Genomic DNA, 18,246 nt, shown 5'->3' with positions numbered 1-18,246 from the left:
GGTGGGGGTGGGGAATCAAAAGTTTCAAATATAGTAAGTTTTAGATGTCTATCAGAGATTTTGAGGAAGTAACAAGCAGGCAGTAACCTACAGAAATCTGGTGTCCTGATAAGTTAGGCTCAAGATATCCAGGTTGGGCAATAATCGATGATTATATTTAAAGCCAAGGCACAAATGAGCATGTTAGGGAAGCAAAGGAGTCCTAAAAAGATGCCCAGACACTGGCATTTGGAGGATACACAGAAGAGGAGCAAGGCAGCAAGGGAAACAGGAAAAAGATAGCTGAGGAGGCTGGAGAAAAACCAGACAGGCATTGAAGCAGACAGAAGGATGTAGTTCAGGGAAGGGGTAGTCAACTGTGCTAAATCCTGTGGAGACTTCAAGCAATATACAAAGAAAATAGAGAGCATTGCCTAGCTTGAAAAGAGCAATCTTGGTGAAGCCGGTGGGTATGCGATACCTTTTAGAATGAGAGGCAAGGAGGTGGAGATAACTACTTTTGACAACCTTTTTAGTATCACTGAAGTGACATTTCAACCAATATTGCTATACAAAAACAATTACTTCAATTTGTTAAAATCAGTTCAAATCAGCAGGGAGAATGATCGCTTTATAAATGACCTTGGTATAATGTATTATTTATTGGAGAAATTAAATCATTTGATTAAAATTTTAGGAAAAAATAAAGTAATACTTCAAAAAGAGAGCAAGTCTGTCTCTAACTGGTAGCATAATGGGTGTTTTCATTTTGTAGTTATGCGTTTTTCTAATTTTTCCATAATATACTCTTGTCTTATTAAAAGAATCGATGTCTTTTTTAAGAAAACCAAACAATTTTAGCAAGCCTCTGGGTTCAGAACCAAATTAAATCAATTCAGTGCAACAGACTATTGGCATTGCATCAGGTTCCTACCATCTAGAGAGGTGTGCAATATAAGAATGTCAAGGAGTATACATAACACAAGGTGAAGCAAGGTGAGTGTTGCAATCAGAGCACAAGGCACCTATGAGAAGTCAAAAGAAGGGCTTATAACTCCTGGTTCCTGGTCAGAGTTTCAGAGTAAAACTCTGAAAAAAAAAAAAGAACTTGACAAAGGGAAAGTCATGGTGACTGGGTCATCATGAGCAATGTTACTAGAGTGGTAAGGCAGAATCTGTACCTTGTTAAGTCACTCTGTGGGAGAAATCCACAGGACATGGTGAGCAACCCACAGTTACCACCAAGAACTCTTCAGTGAAGTTAGAAATGGAGAAAAACCCAAGAAACTCCCTTTCCTTTTCCCTCAGGAAGGCCTATTCATCAATTAGATAAAGAATAGCTAAGTAACATGTATAACCAGGATCTCTAAAGTGTGTGTGTCTGCATGTGTGTGTCTCAATCACCACAGGAAATTATAATCAGCTGTTCACAGCCCTGAATTCTTTCTGGGTCTTGTGTCCAGTGCTCAAGTAACTTGTCTGAGTCCAATTAGGGAAGGGTTAGCTCTGATTAAGTTTAAAGAAATGTGGTTAGTGAAAGAAGCCACAAAATGAAGACTTCAGAACTGGGATTGGGTGGAGACAACACTCCTCTCTGTTTTACATGGTGTCTGTTATTGCTGTGGGTTTTGGAGATTCACTGGATTGGTCTGTTACTCATGGTAAAGTCCACTTGGTATAGCATGTTGCAAAGATGAGAAGGATCTGAATTTCTGCATCTGACTCAGTGGAAGATGGAGATACCGCCTTAAAATTGAGGCAAGTATTCTCTGAGTGGAAGGAGGAACAAAAGGAAAAAGAACGTATGATTCAGAATTCTACTTGTGTCTGACTCAGAAACAGAGAGTTTAAGGCTATTGTTAGCCACTGTCCCTGGTTCCCCACATAGTCCCTAGGCTAGTGGTGCTGAGGAAGTGATCTGTTGTAGAGAGGGTATGTATGACTGTGTTGCTTCTATCAGGAAGCCATGAAGTCGCCAGGGTATACTTAGACCCAGAAAAAGATTTTTAAATGTCAGTGGCATTACTCACACGTCTCTTCTGACTCTCAGTGTGTTCTTCACCCTCACACAGAGATTGACACGTTTCCCATATCCCTGGTCAAAAATAGAATGCGCTTCTCGTTTCAGCTCTGAAGCACTCAAATGGTGTGTTCCAAGCTTTTGCAGTCTTCTTCAATTCATAACCTGAAGCCAATACAAGCAAGGTGTCTGGGTGCTTTTAATATGTGTATGTACTTACAACTTTCATTATATAAATCGTTTTCCCTTGAGATGCTTCTCATTGCTGGAAAGTCATGCTTTTCTGCTTATATTTCTCTTTAAACTTCATTTTTATGCCAACAGATGATGTGCTTGATTCTATTTTCCATTTAATGTTAGGATATTGGACTCTTGGCAAAGCATAATGAGGGGCCCACTTCACTCTCAGTTTAAATGCTAAGATAATGTGCTTCTGCATAAGATGAAAGAGACACCTATCCAATGGCTGCCCTTTAGTCCGATTGTTCTGCTGCCTGTGAATCAGCTGGGTATGGACAGATGGCCTCTGTTTGAACCAAGCACTCCCCTTCACTAGCTGTCATCTTCTTCCCTCTTATCACCCTGGCTAATTCTTATTCTGATTCCTGATATGCACCTTGGGCTGCCTCTTTGTTGAACTTACTCAGAATTTTTTCACTGACTCAACAGCCTTCCTCTTCTCTGTCCACCCTCACCTTCCCTGAGCTTCCAAGGAGAATGGCAAGCTCATTTGTGTACTTCTAGAGCAACCCTGTCACAGAGCTAATGGCTACCAATGAACAACAAGTTAGCAGATGCTGCCTGCACTTGATGGCTGGATTTGGTCAAGCCGTTGTTTGCTAATTTTAAATAATCTTACATGGTATTGTTTTTATACTCAGTTATTGATGAGTCTTTCTTCGTGTTGTTCTTCCATTCTACCAGTTTCAAGATGATTTGTGATGAAGACTTTTCTCAGCTCCTTTCAGAGAAGACCAAAGTTAAGAATTCAAACTTAATTGGTACTTTCCTTTATAGCTTCCACACTTGCTTTGCTCTGTCATTTTCATATGGTGCCACAAATTCCCTCCCACCTTCTGGGGCACAAAACAATCTCTTATTGTTGGAGAAACTCAAAGGATACTCTATGAATGTCTATTTGGGATTTCTAATTCTTACTTTACATTTGATCTACCATAATTTGGGCAATCTTTGCTTTTTAAACAATATATATTTTTTAAATTACAAAATAAATGCATTTACAATAAACTCAGAAAATACAGAAAAGGTCGAGTGAAGGGACATAGAATCACTTATAATCTCCCCATTTATTATTAACTTTGACATATCTTTCTAATATATTTTCTATATAGTAATTTAATTAAAATACGATTTTATACACTATATCTCCTTTTCACTCAGCAATCCATTATTAATATTTCCCCATAGTAATAAATATTCTTTATAATATTAAGAATTACATAACCTTCTCTCCTAGTGTAAGCACTTTCTTTTTAATTCAGGAGTGGATTCTGAATGTTATCACATCTCTTTTTCATTACTATTGAGATATATGCTCTGGTTTCTTCCAGTAATCTATTGGCATAAAAAACAATATCACTAGTGGTAATAGTGTCTTATCACTAGTGGTAGGAGTGTCACTCTATAGCCAGACTTCCTGGATTCAAGCCTTCCTCTGCCCTTACAAATTGTGTGACTTTGAACAACTTATTTAATCTCCTAACACTTTAACTTTCTCATATGTAAACGAGGCACAATAATGGGACCCATATAATTTATTCTTGTGAGAATTGAATGAATATATGAGCAGATCTTAGGATACCACCTGACACAAAACCAAAACAATGTGTTTGTAATTGCTTCTCAATCCTGAAAGTAACTTCACTTTGTCACGTGCTCTTAATATACTACTGAGTTTTCTCATCTTTATTTAGAACTGGGAATGATCTCCAGTTTTTTCATTATTCAACTTTGTTCACATTTGGCATCAAAATATATGGTCTTTTAAAAATGAAGTTAAATTTTTCATTTTATTCCCTATGCTTTCGAACAATAAAAAAGAACTAGAGAAGAACAAAGTCAGAGGACAAACACTAGCCAGCTTCAAGACTTCCTGTAAAGATATAGTAATCAAGACAATGTGGTATTGGCAAAAGAACAGACAAAGAGATCAATGAAACAGAATAGACTACCCAGAAATATGCCTGCATAAATATAGTCACCTGATATTTGACAAAGAAGCAAAGGCAAATACAGTGCAGAAAAGATCATCTTTTTAGCACATGATGCTGAAACAACAGGACATTCAAATGCAGTGAACCTAGACACAAACCTTACACCCTTCACAAAACTTGACTTCAATGGATCACAGGCCTAAATGTAAAATGTAAAAGTATAAGTCCCCTAGAAACAACACAGGAGTAACTCTAGATGACTTTGGGTTTGGTAACGACTTTTTAGATACAGCACCAAAGGCATGGTCCATGAAAGAAATAACTGATAAGCTGAACTTCATTAAAATAACAAAAAAAAAAATTCTGCTCTGCAAAACACTGTCAAGAGGATGCAAAGGCAAGCCACAGACTGGGAGAAAATATTTGCAAAAGACATGTTTGATAAAAGACTGTTATCCTACAAGGCACCTATTCAACAATAAGAAAACAAACAACCAGATTTGAAAAAGGGCCAAAGACCTCAACAGACATCTCACCAAAGAAGATATGCAGTGGGAAATAAGCATATGAAAAGATATTCCATACATATATCGTCAAAGAAATGCAAATTAACACAGCAGTACAATACTGCTACACACTTATTATAATGGCCAAAATCCAGAACACTGACAATATTAAATGCTGGTGAGGATGTAGAGCAACAGGAATTATCATTCACTGCTGTAATGAATACAAATGCAAAATGGAACAGCCACTTTGGAAGGCAGCTTGGTGGATTCTTACAAAACTAAACAACTCTTACCATGGGATCCAGAAATTATATGCCTTGGTATTTACTCAGAGGAACTGAAAACTTATGTCCACACAAAAGCTTGCACACACATGTTTATTGCAGGCCTATTCATAATTTTGCAAATATTTGGAAACAGCTAAGACATCCTTCCGTAGATGAATGAAAAATAAACTCTGGCACATAAAGATAATTGACTATTTTCCAGTGGCAAAAAGAAATGAGCTACCAAGCCATGAAAAGACAAGGAGAAAACTTACGTGCATATTACCAAGTGAAGGAAGCTAATCTTAAAAGGCCACATACTGTATGATTCCAACTATAAGACATTCTGGAAAGGCCAAAGCTATGGAGACAGTGAAAACATTAGTGGTTGGCAGTGGGTCCGGGGAGGCGGAGATGAATAGGTGGAGAACAGAGGATTTTTAGGGCAGTGAAAATACTCTGTAAGATACTATAATGGGGGACACATGTCATTATACATCTATCCAAACTCGCAGAATGTAGGGCACCAAGAGTGAACCCTAATGGAAACTATGAGCTTTGGGTGATGATGTGTTACTGGAAGTTCATTAGCTGTAACAAATGTACCACTCTGTGGGGTATGCTATAAATGAGGGAGGCTATGCATGTGTCAGGGGAGGAGGAAGACAAACCCCTACCATGGGGTTTCTCTGTGTGTTCATTTCAATTTTGCTGCTAACCTAAAGCTGCTCTAAAAAATACGTTTTTGCTTTTTTTTTTTTTTTTTTTACAAAAAACTTAGAGTAATCTCACACTTGAAGGTTTGAGAAGACTCACTGAGAACTTCTGAGATCACCATTTCTTAGCAGTAAACTTTTTAAAATATTACTTTTTTTCTATAGTTATCAAGTGTTCTACTTCTTAAGAAGTTATTTTTGATAACATACTTCCTAAAAATGTTTCAATTTTTTCAAGATTTTTAGGTAGTATTTTTTCTTTCCTTAACAATAAATCCACTTTATATCAGACACTATATATCCTTTCCTATTCATAGTTTTAGCTGTATTTATTCTCCTTTTCTTTGAGAAGACTAGCTAGAGATTTATTTATTAGTTTTTTCTTCAAACCATTTTCAGGCTTATTTTAATCCTACCATATTTCTGTTTTCTGATATAATTATTTTTGCTTTAATATTTGTGTATGCTTTTCTTAGAGTTGCTTTGTTTTACTTAACTTCCTGAGTTTAGTGCTTATTTAAATTATTTTAATTCTCTGTTCTTTAGTAATGAAAGCATGGAAATCTAGGAGTTTTCCCTGAGCACAAGAGTATACCCTTCTTTACATCTGTGTTCTCCAGTTTTTATAGAAGATACATTTTGTTTTAAATTCAACATATACATATGCAAAAACATTGTATCATTTTCTTCTTGTCTAGTTAAAATGCAGATTGTCTCTTTAAACAAACAAACAATCAAAGAATTTAATATGCCTCCTACCCCACTTCTAGCCATACCTGTTTTGGTAACATAATTTGGAGATTTAGGCAGACTATTGTCTTTAATGTTTAAGTTTTACATTACACATTTCCTATTTTCAGTAGTCCCCATCAAGCCTATTATAAGAAAACTTCCCTATTCCTGTGCTTTTAATTTTTTAATGTTTATTAAGGTTTGAACAGATTTTTGAAGATTTTTTTTCCAAACAAAATTAATAGGTGGTATATTTTCTAAGCTCCTGAATACTCAAAAAAGTGTTATTTCCTTCACATGAGAAAGAAAGCCTTGATGGCAATAATAATCTAAGTTACAATAGCTTAACCTCAAAATGCTGAATTTGCACTGTCTAATATGGGTGGTATTAACCACATAGAGCTATTTAAATTTAAATTACTAAAATTAAGTAAAATGAAAATTCAGTCCACTGGTCACATTTCAAGGGTTCCATAGCTCAACATGAGTAGTGGCTACCATATTGTACAGCACACATCTAGAACGTTTTCATCACTGCAGAAAGTTTTATTGAACAGCAGCTCCTAGTCTACACATTGATCCATTGACTTGTAGAGTGCAGAGAAGAAGGTTGAAGACACCTGTTTTAAATTCCTTTATAGAATAACCAGATTTTCTACCTAGAGTTTATAGAATTTTAAATTTTCAGGTTGTAATTATGTAGATTTTAGTTTAGAATATCAATCTGCATATGGGAAATAGTCTGAGCTCGGGAAAACTTACTTCAATTATGTCTTTAAAAATTGCTTTATTTTTCTCCTGGTATGGTAGCTTCTATCTTGGTTCGAGTTTCTGTTTTCTGTTTCCCTCTTTTTTTTTTCTCATAGTTTCACCTTTGTCTCTTTTTTAAAACTCTTCAGGAAAAGTTATCAAATTAGTCCTTTGCATCTTTGAGTTTATTTCTTAAGTACCAAACTATGATTTTTTTTCTGTAATAATAGTAGGGTATTAATCCTACTAAATAATTATTTCTCACCCATTCATCTACTCGTATATCTTGTCCTGCTGTCACTTTTTTCTTTCTCTCTTTTCTCCTTATTATTTTTAACTGTTTTGTAGAAGCCATATTTTGTTTTCATTTTTATTGGAAATTCTGAACAACTTTTTGAACTTTTTCTTCAGGATTCTACAATTGGTCATTTTCAGTTATAAGCAGTCTCCATTCTTCCAAGTCCTCAGCATGACCGCTTCTTGTCCCTTATTTTACATTATGTTTCTATGGGCTCTAATTTGGATTTTAAATTTAAATAAACAATTAAAAAAATAAATTTTATCTTTTTTCATTTTTTAAAATTTAACTTTTATTTTAAGTTGAGAGGTACAAGTGCAAGTTTGTTATATAGGTAAACTTGTGTCATAGGAGTTTATTGTACAGATTATTTCATCACCCATGGAGTAAGCCTAGTACGCATTAGTTATTTTTCCTGATACTCTCTCCTCCCACCACCTACCCTCCAATAGGCCCCAGTGTGTGTTGTTCCCACATATGTGTCCATGTGTTCTCATCATTTCACTCCAGTTTATTAGTGAGAACATGCAGTATTTGGTTTTCTGTTGCTGCTTTAGTTTGCTAAAGATGATGGCCTCCAGCTCCATCCATGTTCCTGCAAAGGGCATGATCTCATTCTTTTGTATGGCTGCATGGTATTCCATGGTGTATACGTACCATATTTTCTTTATTTTTATTTTTTAAATTTTTTATTATACTTTAAGTTCTGGAGTATATGTGCAGAACGTGTAGTTTTGATACATAGGTATACACGTGCCATGGCAGTTTGCTACACACATTAACCTGTCACCTACATTAGGTATTTCTCCTAATGCTGTAAAGACACATGCACACGTATGTTTATTGCGGCACTATTCACAACAGCAAAGACTTGGAACCAACCCAAATGTCCATTAATGATAGACTGGCTAAAGAAATGTGACACATATACACCATGGAATACTATGCAGCCATAAAAAAGGATGAGTTCATATCCTTTTCTGGGACATGAATGAAGCTGGAAACCATCATTCTCAGCAAACTAATACAAGAACAGAAAACTAAACACTGCATGTTCTTACTCATAAGTGGGAGTTGAACAATGAAAACACATGGACACAGGGAGGGGAACATCACTGTGTCTTGTCAGGGGGTGGGGGGCTAGGGGAGGAATAGCATTAAATTTAGTAATTGTTAAGTAAGATAAGAATAATAAAGAGGTTGTATTTGAAAATAAAGGATTTTGTTTTGCCCAATTCCTTCTCCTTATTAAGTGCAAATATTTAAATCTCCATCTAGAAGCCTGAGTGGAGCCTGCCCCAAGCCCATTCCCAGCTTTTCACAATCTATGTCCTCACCATCACTTTGTAACCACTTTACCTCCAAGGATGTAACTTGCCATTAGGTGTAACCCTTTACTGGCTTGTTCTGGCTTGTTCTCTGGGGCTTTCTTTTACTGGCTTGTTCTCCGGAGTTTGCTCCTGTAAATGACATGAAAGGATGAAAGGCAGTTTAGACAAGCTCAGAAAGCCTCCAAAAGGAGCAACTGTGTGGTGGAGGTGAGATTCCATAATCTTTGGTTGGAGCAATTTCTGGTTCTCTGGGTTATGAGCTGTTTCATGAAGCAAAGTTTGGGAATGCCAACAATCAGAAGTTCGGATTATCCTGACCAAGTTCTATCAGCCTTGTAGATTCCAAAGAGTGCTCCCAGAGTCTGGCAATATATCTTCTGTAAGGTTTGGTTTCCTGTCTTGCTATTTTTATATATTTTTCTATCTTCATAAGCATTAAAGGGGGAAGGCGGAAGAGGCTACCTCATGACAGCCAATTGCAAGAGGTCAGGTCTCCTCCTGCTCAGGATAACTGTAAAATGTGCTGGGAATATAACATCCTGAAATAAAAAGGGACTGTTCAGAACAGCCCGGGCTCTATTCTAGAACAGGATTTTCTGCAAAGCTTTAGCCCAGCACACCCAGTTTTCCATGAGGTATAAAACCCAGGGCAGAATGCTTTCAGGGTCCCTCAGTTGCAGTGCGCCGTGGGGCACGCACAGACAAGGCTCTGTTCATCCTGGACAGCTTTCCTGAAAGTTGGGCACCAGTCCACCTTAATGCTAGGTTTCCATTATCCATGCTTCTCATCTGTGTGTAATAGATAAGAAGCTCAATTAACTTGTTTGAGTATTCTGTCTCAACAGACTCATTCAAGTAGAGTGACAGGTGCATGGTGAACCTGCTTCACACCAGTCAGATTCAATTTTTAATTAGATTCCAAGAGTTTTTATATACTATTTATCTTATATTGATGTTTTTATTATAAAATGAGCACATTTATAACATAGAAAATACATTTTAAGAAATGTAATAACTACTATTAAGCCTTTGTGGTACATATTCTTTCTGTTTTTCTTAATGCCATCTTTATACTTTTTATCATACAGATGTTTGACTATACGAGAATTGTCCCTGTGTTTAAAAATAGACAACAGGATTTAGACATTCATTCATTCAATGATCAATAAATTAATATTTAAGCATTTGTTAGTTCATAAACTGCCAGACCGTGTTAGGTGGCAGAGATTGAGAATGGGAAGATTTTTGCCCTCAGGGAGTTCAAGGTCTGGCAGGGAAGAGGGATGGGTCAATGAGTAAACACTGTATAATGGAATATGGTTGCTACTGTAGAGGTAGGTTTAGGGAACATTAGGAACAGGAAAGCGGGTACAAACTCCAGACAAACTAGGTCAGGAAAGTATTTCCAAGGATGAAAAACTTGGACTTGGTCTTTAACAATGACTAAGTGCTCCTCAGGTAGACAAGTTGGGTGTTGAGGGTAGGATGGGAAGGAATTATGTCCCAATAAAAGAGGACAGATTATATAAAGCATGAAAGAGAGACCAGAGCATGCTCAAAGAACTGCAAATAGTTTTCCACGACTGGAGCACAGGGAGTGGGCATACTGTTGAGAGCTTTAGTTTATATACCATACACAGAAGTTTTATTTTCAATCTTGAAGCCACATGGAGCCCTGATGAGCTTAAGAGAGGGAGTACCTTCTCAGCTGTAACTTTACATGACCCACGCTGGATGGATGGCTGGATTAGAAGCAGGTGAGGAGGAGTGACTAATAGAAGAACTAGGGGTGATGCTTTAGTAGTTCACATGTGAGTTAATGAAGGCCTGGACTCTGGGAATGGAGGGGGGGCATCTTCTCAGTCTTGCAGAATGCCACCTTTTATGGGTAGAGATGATGCTCTCTCTACCTTCCACAAGAAGAAAATATATTCCATGAATATTTAGTCATGTGTAGTTTCTTTCATACATTATAATGTTTCACTGATTCATCATGTCTTTCCCATTCTCCATTGTCCCAGATATATATCCCTTCCTATTCCTTTGAGAGTACCTCTTTCCTAAGATGTACTTATCTATGGTCTATGCCAGGGGTCAGCAAACTACAGCCTACATGACAAATCCAGCCTGCAGCCTTTCTTTTTTTTTTTTTTTTTTTTTCTGGAAATAAGGTTTCATTAGAACACAACCCAGTCCATTCACTTACCTAATATGTCTATGGCTGCTTTTTGTTACAATGGTAGAGTTAAGTGTTTCAAAAGAGATAATATATGGCCCACAAAGCCTGAAATATTTACTATCTGGTCATTTACAGAACAACTTTGCTGACCTCTTAACTACTTAGTTTATCCATATCTTGCTTATTCCTTAAAGTCCAGCTCAAAGTTTCTCTTATGTTCTGGGACCACAATGATCTTTCTCTTTCCTCTGAACTGGTAGTTATTACTGTTCGGGTCACATATTATTTTAGTTATCCTATATGTTGTCTTGAGTTTTTTCTCTTCCAAAAGCTTAGATTTTTAAATATACAAATTACACATGTAAGATTTTTTGGAAACAGGGACCAGAGATGCTGGCTGTCTATAATACACAAGGCATAGTTCTCTGGATTCCTCAGTGAAGTTGTTTGCCCACTCCCACTCCCACCGCCGACTGCCATCCTCTCCCCAGGTGATACGTGCAACACAAGTTTAAGATACTTGCACACAATGTTGGTATATACTTGAGAGATAGCTATGTGAGATTAAAGACACAATTGGATCCCCATGTAAGAGTCACAGAGTTTCTTTCTTTCTTCGTTAATAGCTTCTGAGAGGGTGAGTTAGCAGATATCTATAAAGGGCTAATGCTCACAAGTATCATTACTCTTCAAAACCCAATTGCCTAGGTCAATCCTCCAGCCTTCACTGGCTTTGAAGGAATGTTTGCCCCTTTCAAACTACAGTTAGATATTAAATATATCCACATATTAAGCATTGAGAAAAGCTGGAGAAGTGTGTAAATACTCTAAGCATATGTGTTTCATGGTGCAAATATTGAGAAGTTTACAAAGCAGTAATATGTTTCTGTTCCTGGTGTGCTCTGCAGCCACCTCCCTAACTCTGTTTCCATGCTCTCTCAGTCAAGTTTACTTATAAACTAAATGATATTCTACTAGGGAGGTGAGGTATAGCACTGCACGCTCTCTTTACGTGAGAGATGGTATTGCAAATGGTAAAGGACCCAGGGTCTGGAGTCAAATCAAATAGGTGCTAACTCAGAGGGCAGTTGTGAGAATTCCATGAGATCATGCATGTCATATAGTGCTCGGAACATATAAGCAATCAACAAATCTTAGCTATAATTATTATTCTTATCATATTATGAGACAAGAACTTTTCTCTTAGAAAATATATCCAGCAAATAGTTATGTATGGTTTCTTTGAGATATGGCTATAATGGGCTACTTGAAAGGATGCTACCAATCCGGTATCCTAAATTTCTCATCAGTGAGAACACGACCATTTTCTTTTGGATGGTGCCCTAGAAGATAGCAAATAAGAGCTCTTACTCTGAAACCAGTTGAATACAAAAGCCTCTTGCAGGGACTCTTATCACTATTTTCTCTTAAATAATAAAAACATTAAAGACAAGGAAAAATAACCTTCCAGTACTGATATCACATCCCATGAACACATTGTAATTGTATTTCTTTTCTTTTGCATAAAACAACAAGTCTTATGTTAATATAGCCAAAGACAACCTGAAATGTGCAATCTGTGCAGAAACAGAATTGCAAATGTTTGATCAGGAGAGCAGGAAGCACACGTTCTGCTACTCCACTCCCAAAATAGAAAACCTATTTAGCACTTTGTAAAACACACTAAATGAAGTTTGCTCTCTCCTGCAGATAGAGATTTTACTTCATTTTGTGCCAGTGAAATTTTTGAAAATTGCATGAGGAGAGAGCAATTTTTGGCACTTTGGCTAGGAGTACAAAATGTTAGCAAATGGTGCTGAAAGGATCTTAAGTGTAATGTTGGAATAATATTCACACAACACTGGCTGCATCTTCGTTTTTAACCTATTTACATATTCACAGGGAAAAATGCTTAGCAGTTATTTGTCTAAAGGGGCCTATTTAAGGGGAAAATGGCATTCACAATTTTTGAATACATTACTCAAGAAGGTTGCTGTGAATAACAATTCATAAAGAAAAATATCATTTCAACTGTCATAGGAGGAGTAGCAGGATATAGGTGGAGAAATTTTGGACATCAACGTTAGTTCTGGACATAGAAAGAAAAGGAGGAAAAGAAAGGAGTGAGAAATATAATACATACCAGAAATTTCCACAGTGTAAGTGGACACAGAGAGAGCCACGAAAGAAACCTGAAAAAACTGACAGAATTTCCAGAGTTCTAACATGGCTCTTTTAATTTTTGACCACTTGCCGTGTACAGAAATGAAAGTATCCGTCTTATAAAAGGAATATCCTTTCATTCAAAATGTATTTAACAGCTATCTTCTATATCTGTGGCACAGCCATAGAAACTGTGGCATATAGAAATCGCTATATGTTTTTTGCCCACAAGGAACTTGCAGTCAAGTTAGAGAGAGAATACTGTAGTCAAGAGACACCGAATAGATATTTAGGAGGTATAGAGCCGAAGCACCAACCTCTGGGTATAAGTTGGCTTCTACAGAAGGAATTTTGGATGGATACTTGTGAAAATAAGTGAAAGAAGAAGGGCTAAGCAGAAGCCAAACTGTAATTTTTTGCAAGTCAGTTGTTTTTGCAGACCATTGCATGTCAAACTGCAGTGCAGACCTGACAAAGCCTCGGCCACTCACCTAGGGGTTGTGGGGGGCGCGGTGCTGAAGCATATATCGGCTGTCTGAGCTTTCTCACATTGGGCCAAAACGGCTGAGTCTTTTTTCCCCTGCCTGGATCAGTCATTGGATGTGAACCACCCTGAGAAGGTGTGATCTCCAATAAGGTGGCTTTCTGCAACAGAGGTGGAGCCTCCCGGAGCTGAAGACTGGGGACTCTGTTGAAGGTCCCCCTTGCTATTGGGTCCAGCACATCACTGAAGATGCTCTGGGTGGCACAGCTTTGTGTCTACCCTAATTCATTTGTAAAGCTTTTCGAGAACTGCAAATTAACGCATCCATTAATGAAGGTGAATGGAAATTCAGCAGATAGATCTAGCAATGAACTTTTATTAAACCAATGTGTACAGATGGTTTAAAACAGAGATCATTCATAAACCAATGTGTTTTACTACTGTGTTTTATCAGTGTATCCTGTGTGTTTTCTATAGCCCACTAGTTCCATAAAATATTGACAATTTTTCTCCAAAAAACGATTCTGTGGTCAAAAAATTTGGGGAGGGTAGAAAATTAAGGTACTTTTTCTGAGGTACAACAAAATATCTAGCCGGGCCCATCCTTTGAACTTTAAGACAGCCAAACTTGACCAACACTGAAGACAGCCAACTTGGTGGTATAGAAGGGCCCGTATCCTTTTCAACTATAGCCAAAGCCATCAATAAGCTGCTATTTTCAACAATGTATAAGGTGATGGAGCACATATGTGCATGTAGAAAGTAACAAGACTTCTGCAGATCACTTTTGTGCCAGTATCCCATTGTCATCTGGTCCCAGTGTTTATTTGTCAAGAAGAGTCTGATTTAACCGAAGTTGAACCAAGCCCTGGTCCCATGTTCTTCCACATTGTGTCCTTTCATCCCCACAAACACCCCGTGTAATAAATATTATTATTTCCCATTTTTAGATGAGGAAACCAAGAGTGAGAGAGGTTTAGAGATCTCCATAACAAAAATGTTGCATTTTTGGTTAACAGCCGATTAGACTTGAACATAGGTCTGTGACTTTAAATCCATTATTCTTCCCACTCTCCATCTGATCCATCATCTTAACACCATCCATCCATATATCCCATGTGTTTTCTGTAGCCCACTGGTTCCATGAAATATTAGTAATGTTTCCCAAAAAAGGGTTCTGTGGTCAAACAAATTTGGAAATCACTAAGCTAAACAAAGTTAAACAGAGTTTCTTTTAAACACAGGAAGTCTCAGAACATGTTCATGCTAATATGCCTTAAGAACCTATAAATAGCTCAAAGGCAGAGGTTTCCATAACTGACTTGACCACAAAAATATTTTTTTCCTATGGGCATCTTGAAAAACTAAGGATCAACAGAACAAACTATGGGAAATTCTGCGGCACAAGACTTGAAACAATCCTCCTCCTTCAGCTAAACGTCAGAAAAGTCCTCTTTGTCTTGCGAGTTGATGAGAAGACAGGATTTCATCTCTGAAAGGGAACAGGTTCCAGCCTCCTGGGCATGTTCTCCAGGCAGTAGATCGGCACCTCACCCAATGGGTCCTTCATCTGACTTGACGGTACCAAGCCACTGCAGGAGACACAGCCATTTAGGGAGATAGCTCAGGGCTTTTTCTCACAGCTTTAGCATGGAAGGAGAGAAAGATAAAAAATTCTGAAGAAACACAGATTTGTAAATAACACTAACATCACTGTAGGTCCCTAAAAGGCATTACTTAGAATTTAAATGAAAACTTCCAAGTTCCAAATTTAAACACACACACACACAAACACACGCACACACACACACGCACACACACTCAGAGCTCCAAAACTCTCCCCATGTAAAAGTGGCCTGATAGCAACAATCCTTTATAAAATATATAAATTTCCTTCTTTTTTTATATCTTTAGACAGTGACTTTTTCATGTGTATCAGGTTAATTTCATCTGTGCAATTTGATAGCAATTGCTTCCTAGAGCTAGTCTGGTTTTCAGTTTGTCAATGGTGTTTTCAGGTGTGGAGATCTGTGATTTACATTTCCATCTGACTGTTGTCTTTGGACATCTGTGCCTCTGGGTTACTAGGACTAAGAGGAAAGCAGTTACTCATGGAGAAAAATGAAGGGTGGGTAGGATGAATAACAGCAAAGTCAGTAGTCTAAGACACCACAGACTCCATGTTCTCTAGAAGAACAGCTTTGAACTGCAGGTGGGTGGCAAGTCAAGGATTGGTTCTTATTAGTATTGCCATAAATTCCCTAAACCTTGTAGGAAGTGTCACCTCTTGTGGCCAATGGTAATAAATTAGGGTTCAAGAGAGCTTAAAATTCCATGCTGGAAAAGGTGTTAGGCTCTTCCTTCAAGATTCCAATTAAAAACACTCTTTTTAAACATGATTTTCCTTATCTTATTAAAATTATAGAAGATATTTTTCAAAGATAAACTATTAATATTTAAAATAAATTGGAGGCAATATGTGAGGAAGTTTTTCTGGAATATCCACACTATCAAATGCAATTCACGTTAGGTAGACTCGAGAAAAAAAAAAAAAATCCAAAGGCAGAGTCAAGAACCAGGTCAGAGTCAAAGGCAGCATCTCTATTCATGGGTAAATGGTATGTGTGATCATCAGAACTAAAGGAGAAGCTTCAACCCACAGGGGTGATAAACAGCAAGATGGCAAAAGGGTTTGTTTGTTTGTTTTGAGACAGAGTCTTGCTCTGTCGCCCAGGCTGGAGTGCAGTGGCGTGATCTCAGCTTACTGCAACTTCCGCCTCCTGGGTTCAAGCAATTCTCCTGCCTCCACCTCCCATGTAGCTGGGATTACAGGTGTGCATCACCATGCCCAGCTAATTTTTATATTTTTTCGTAGAGACGGAGATTCACCATGTTGGCCAGGCTGGTCTTGAACTCCTGACCTCAAGTGATCCTCCCACCTTGGCCTCCCAAAGTGCTGGGATTACAGGCATGAGCCACCACGCCTGGCTGCAAAAGGGTTTTAAGATGCAAAAACATGGGTCAAAAATTACACTAGCCTCAAGTCTGGAAATTACTTTATTCAGAGGCTTTAGAGAAGAGCAGATGACCCTCAGTTTGAATATTTAACATGTTGCCACTTGCCATTTTAATTCATACCTCTTCCCATCTCTTCGAACTTTTATTTTCCATTGCTTTGGATAGCATGTAAAATTGAGGTAATAATGTTGTCTGAAAAGATAAAAATGTCTCTTCATCTGCAGGATTCATTTAAATGAAATTGAATCATGAAGAATTTTTCTTTTCTTTTTTTTTTTTAATTATACTTTAAGTTCTAGGGTACATGTGCACAACGTGCAGGTTTGTTACATATGTATACTTGTGCCATGTTAGTGTGCTGCACCCATCAACTCGTCAGCACCCATCAACTCATCATTTACATCATGTATAACTCTCAAGGCCATCCCTCCCCCCTCTCCACTCCCCATAATAGGCCCCGGTGTGTGATGTTCCCCTTCCAGAGTCCAAGTGATCTCAATGTTCAATTCCCACCTGTGAGTGAGAACATGTGGTATTTGGTTTTCTGTTCTTGTGATAGTTTGCTGAGAATGATGGTTTCCAGCTGCATCCATGTCCCTACAAAGGACACAAACTTATCCTTTTTTATGGCTGCATAGTATTCCATGGTGTAAATGTGCCACATTTTCTTAATCCAGTCTGTCACTGATGGACATTTGGGTTGATTCCAAGTCTTTGCTATTGTGAATAGTGCCACAATAAACATAAATGTGCATGTGTCTTTATAGCAGCATGATTTATAATCCTTTGGGTATATACCCAGTAATGGGATGGCTGGGTCATATGGCATTTCTACTTCTAGATCCTTGAGGAATCGCCATACTGTTTTCCACAATGTTTGAACCAGTTTACAATCCCACCAACAGTGTAAAAGTGTTCCTATTTCTCCACATCCTCTCCAGCACCTGTTGTTTCCTGACTTTTTAATGATTGCCATTCTAACTGGTGTGAGATGGTATCTCACTGTGATTTTTATTTGCATAATCATGAAGAATTTAATAAAATTAATGCACACTCAAGTGAACTTTTTATATTGAAATAATATTTATTGCTTTATTTTATTGCTTTATTTGTGTTTACTGGCCATTTGTATTTCTTCTGTTGTATATTGCCTGTTCCTGTCTGTTGCCCATTTGTCAAATGAGAATGTGTTTTTCCCATTTATTTTTATTAGCTAATTCTACATTAAAGATGCAAATTATTTGAATTCTATATATATTGTATTTATTTTGGTAAACTAGTTTGGACATATTTAGGATATGATAAAGTATCTTCTCTTCTTTCTAAAAAATTGAGGGAAATCATAGAAAAATAATCACCAACACAAAAAGAATAGAGAAAATTTATTTATCTAGTATCAAGATATATGCTACATAAATGATCCAATCCATTATTTGGATTATTTTAATTTTATGGTCACCAAATATTAATTTTTAAAACTTTGAAGGCATAATAGATTTTATGTATAATACTATTTAAAACACCAAAGAAATCTACGCTACCTTAGAAAACCTTTCCTTTTCATCTTCAGTTATGTTTCCCAAAGAATGAAATACAGTTTTTCCCAATTTGTACTCAAATTATTTGA

This window comes from Theropithecus gelada, chromosome 3 (assembly GCF_003255815.1).
Source record: "Theropithecus gelada isolate Dixy chromosome 3, Tgel_1.0, whole genome shotgun sequence".
In the NCBI taxonomy this organism is placed as follows: domain Eukaryota; kingdom Metazoa; phylum Chordata; class Mammalia; order Primates; family Cercopithecidae; genus Theropithecus; species Theropithecus gelada.
Note: the sequence above shows the minus strand (reverse complement) of the source record.